This window comes from Boleophthalmus pectinirostris, unplaced genomic scaffold (genome assembly GCF_026225935.1).
Source record: "Boleophthalmus pectinirostris isolate CB_2022bp ecotype Guang Dong unplaced genomic scaffold, ASM2622593v1 HiC_scaffold_8, whole genome shotgun sequence".
NCBI lineage: Eukaryota > Metazoa > Chordata > Actinopteri > Gobiiformes > Gobiidae > Boleophthalmus > Boleophthalmus pectinirostris.
Window position 1 is genome coordinate 1,159,638 of NW_026571515.1, and position 3,980 is coordinate 1,163,617.

Sequence of the window (3,980 nt, forward strand, 5' to 3'; positions counted from 1 at the left end):
TGGACTCAGCCATGTTTCAGTTCAAAAGAAACAGTCGAGTTTGTGACTAAAATCAGGTCATGAACAATAAAAGAGTTGTTGAGCAGCGAGCGGACATTTAAAAGGGCCGTGTTTAAAGTGAACGGGGACTGAGAAACTCCAGGAGTTTGTGGCTGAACTTCTCGTCTCCAAAACGAGGTGGAACAAAAGGTCCAGAGACGACTCACTGTTTGTCTAAACTGTGGATTGTGCTGATGAGGATTTTGAAGTTGTCCTTGAGGATTTCTGACTCTTACATTTTGAGATGGTTAGTTCCGACATGAATGATTCTTTTTAAAGACAGACAGTAGATGTCACACTACGCATAGTACAGGAAAAACTTCAAAAGGACAGAACTCTCAAAAAACGCACAAATCTCACAGTCGATGATGACATTTCACAATTATTACGTTTCGTGGCCAAATCAACATACTTCCAATACAATAGCACCATTTACCGACAGAAAGAGGGGTTTGCAATGGGAGATCCACTATCCGCAATAATGAGCAGTTTTTTCATGGAGGACTTGGAACAGAAGCTTTCAACACCGCACCACCAATGCCATGTAACTTTCAAAAGAGAAGATGACATTTCATATCAAACATCAGTACACTGAAACATTCAGAACTTAACAATTCACTAGTCTCATACACTTGTTAAGGTCATAAGGACATTTATCAGACACTTCCTCTGAAATGTATGCTCCTCAGCCAAGACGAACAGAAACCACCATTTTACTGTTTCACTTCTGGAGGAAATTAGACGTTAAACCTAAACTTTATGGACACATCACTATTAGGACACATTAGGAACAGCAGCAAACAGAATGTGCAGGAGGAAGACCTGACGCTACCAGAGGCTCCACAGTCTGCTGCAGTCTGGACCTGCTCCTCCTCCTCCTCCTGCCTCCTCCTCCTCCTCCTCCTCTGTGAGTCTGGACATGGACAGTGGAGACATGACCCAGTGGACTTGGATCATTCAGTCTGATGTGTCTCTCGTCTTCTGGAGGAGGAAGAGCAGAATGGGCCTTAAGTCTGACTGGTTGAAATTTCTGTCTGCAGAGTGAAAACCTGTAATGACAAACTCATTAAGAAAACTATTACATAAATCCAAACAGTTAAATCCCACACATCTGAGAAATGTGTATTTTCAGAAAATTAAATAATGATTTCAACATGAGCCTGATTCATTTGCAGCTCTTATTATTATTGGAGTTTTCAATGTAACATGTCCCAGACCTAAACAGAGGCAGAGTCTGGGTCACACCTCCTGCTCAGTGTCACTTTTCTTTGTCATCTGCATTTGACCCATTTCATGAATCATGAGCGTCTCATCAGCCAACAGTTCTGTGGCCCCAGCAGTGTGTTGTGTTCTCATACAGGAAGCTGCAGATGAGAAAAGAACATGAATCTCAAACAGTTGACTCACTGTTCTGATATTAGATGTGACAGACTGAACAGACACATGTGTCTAGTATCTACAACAGTGTCTGCACACATGTGTCCATGAGCCTCATGTTCACCTTATATCTGACGTGTCCAGGCAGGAGTCTTTACTTTTCACTTTACAAACATGCACCGATTATTAAAAGCAGATCATGTGTTCCCAGAATGAAATGCACACGTTTGAGGTTTATGTTACGTGAATATAAGTAAATATAAGCTTTGACATGTTTAATGTTTTATACATTAAACATAAAAAACTGTGTCTTTTATGTTTAATACATGAAATAATGCGTGTTTTTATCTTACCGCACTTACACTTATACTGGCCAAGTGTTTACAAGTTTAACCCAGTCACTGTGCGTGAAAATGCGGCGTTTTCTCCTCGTAGCTTCATTAAATCATCTGTGAGCTTCTTTACCCCAAACAGTAAAAACATGATGAGTGTTTGATGGAAATGTGTCCAAATATGAAAGTTTGAGCTGACTTTTCATCGCGTTAGCTGCAGATTACTAATCAAACTTTTAGCTCAAATCTCCGAGGTTCACGCAGTTAAAAATAAACTTATTTGACAGTTTTGTGGGAGTTATGGCTGTATTTTACATTTACAGTTGTGTTAGTGATGATTTCCTAAAGGTAAAAGTGTTACTCACATGTTTTCTCCGTCTTCCAGATGGTCGTTTTGCTCTGTGTTTGTATGTGTGAACAAATTCCATAACCTAAAAACAATCTTATTTAATAAACATTTAATTGCGGTCAAAATAAATGGTTTCGTCGCCCCATAGTTCTACATAAAAGTAGAGATGACGTCTTCGGTGGAGGTCACGTGTTTCCGGTCTGGAGTGGAGCTCCACTTTCCCCATGTGTCTGCAGCCAGAGCCTCTTGGAAAACTTCGACTGTGTTACAGTTTTCCCCTTTTCTCTGGTCATCTTAGCGTTCGTTGGCTTTCTCTCCTTATCAAAGACAACTATCCGTGCACACTTGTATTAAAAATGCAATTTGCAACAGGATTTTGCACAGAAAGTATCAGAGCAGGAGCACATGTCTCACCGGAAGTAAATGTTAAAAACAACATTCACTGGTAAATTAGAAAATACCTAAAGATCTGTGGTCCTGGTCATAAACTGTAGCATAAACTTGTACAATCTACATGTTATAGTTCAGCATAAACTTGTACAATCTACATGTTATAGTTCAGTATAAACTTGTACAATCTACATGTTATAGTTCAGTATAAACTTGTACAATCTACATGTTATAGTTCAGTATAAACTTGTACAATCTACATGTTATAGTTCAGTATAAACTTGTACAGTCTAAAGTTTATAAGTCAAAGGCTTTTGCAGAGACCACAAGAACAAACACACAAACAACAACAATAAAACACATCCAACACAAAACGCACAACACAAAACTCTTACCTTGTCTGCAGTTTTGATCTGGAGGCAGCTGTAGCTGTTTTAGATCCGTACACCGTGTATGAATGAACAGAGCCGCTCACACACCCGGACCACGTGTCTGTGGTGAACACGACGTATAAAGAATAAGAAAAGAACATATCTTTATATATTTAGATCACCATGTTACCTTTTATTGTTTTTATTATACCATTATAATATGAATATAATACAATATTCACACAGAACGATGTGTTACATGTAAGTTTCACTTTGGTTTTGGACGCTCCGAGCCTGCGTCACTCTCTTTCCTTTTTTATTTTTATTTTTATTTTATTTTATTGAATTATTATACATATATACAGTAATATACACTACACACATAAAGCAGACATTCAGATTCATTGGAAACAAAAAACACCAAAGGAAACTTTGAAAAAAAAAAAAAGAATGTAAACATAACATGACAGTAAATCAAACCTAATAAGAGAAAGTAACTGAAATGAACGAGGCATCAGCGACTGAACTGAGGGATGAGGAGAAGATTTATCCAACTATGAATTAAGTCTCTGTAGATGTTGTTTATTGAAGTTTCCTTTTTGCAGGATAAATGTTGGATCGATTGAAAGTAATGATTTATTTCTATTAGTAGTGCTGGAAAATAAGGTTTTGTACTTGAGAATTTTGCTCTGTTTATGTGGTATTTGTGAAGAAGAATAAATAGATTTATACATTTTTTGATTTTTGTATTTTGATGTGTTCACTGGGTAATGACGTTTTCTTCATTCACTTCATTGTTACGTGTAAATTCTGGGAGAGAAAATGTTCTATTTGTTTCCAGTAGGTGGAGCTAATGGGGCATGAGAAAATAAATGAAGAACGTTTTCCGGGCGTGACAGGCAGAAGTTGGGTCGATTTGGAGAAATGTGGATAAAAAAAATGTTTGTGGGGTAAAATGTGTGTCAGATTTTAAAGTGGAGTTCTCGTCTTTTATTGATGATCGGTGCTGAAAAGAGAAAAGTCCAGGTTTTATGCCACTGAATATCTTGAAATTGTGTGTTCCAGGAGAATTTTCCTCTGTTGAGTTTTATTGTTGCTGAGTAAACTGCACCGAATGTGTTT

The 3,980-nt window shown here is 37.7% G+C and overlaps 1 long non-coding RNA gene across 2 annotated transcripts; it reads right to left on the reverse strand.

Moving 5' to 3' along the window:
* Positions 1–952: 952 nt before the first annotated feature.
* LOC129412417 (uncharacterized) lies at positions 953–2,411 on the reverse strand. 2 transcript variants are annotated; one of them, XR_008633718.1, is made up of 3 exons: positions 2,114–2,411; positions 1,257–1,403; positions 953–1,088 (listed from the first exon to the last, which is right to left on the reverse strand). It is a non-coding gene; the product is annotated as an uncharacterized LOC129412417 (long non-coding RNA). The 2 variants fall into 2 exon arrangements; XR_008633719.1 differs by having other exon boundaries at positions 1,770–2,411.
* Positions 2,412–3,980: the final 1,569 nt, after the last annotated feature.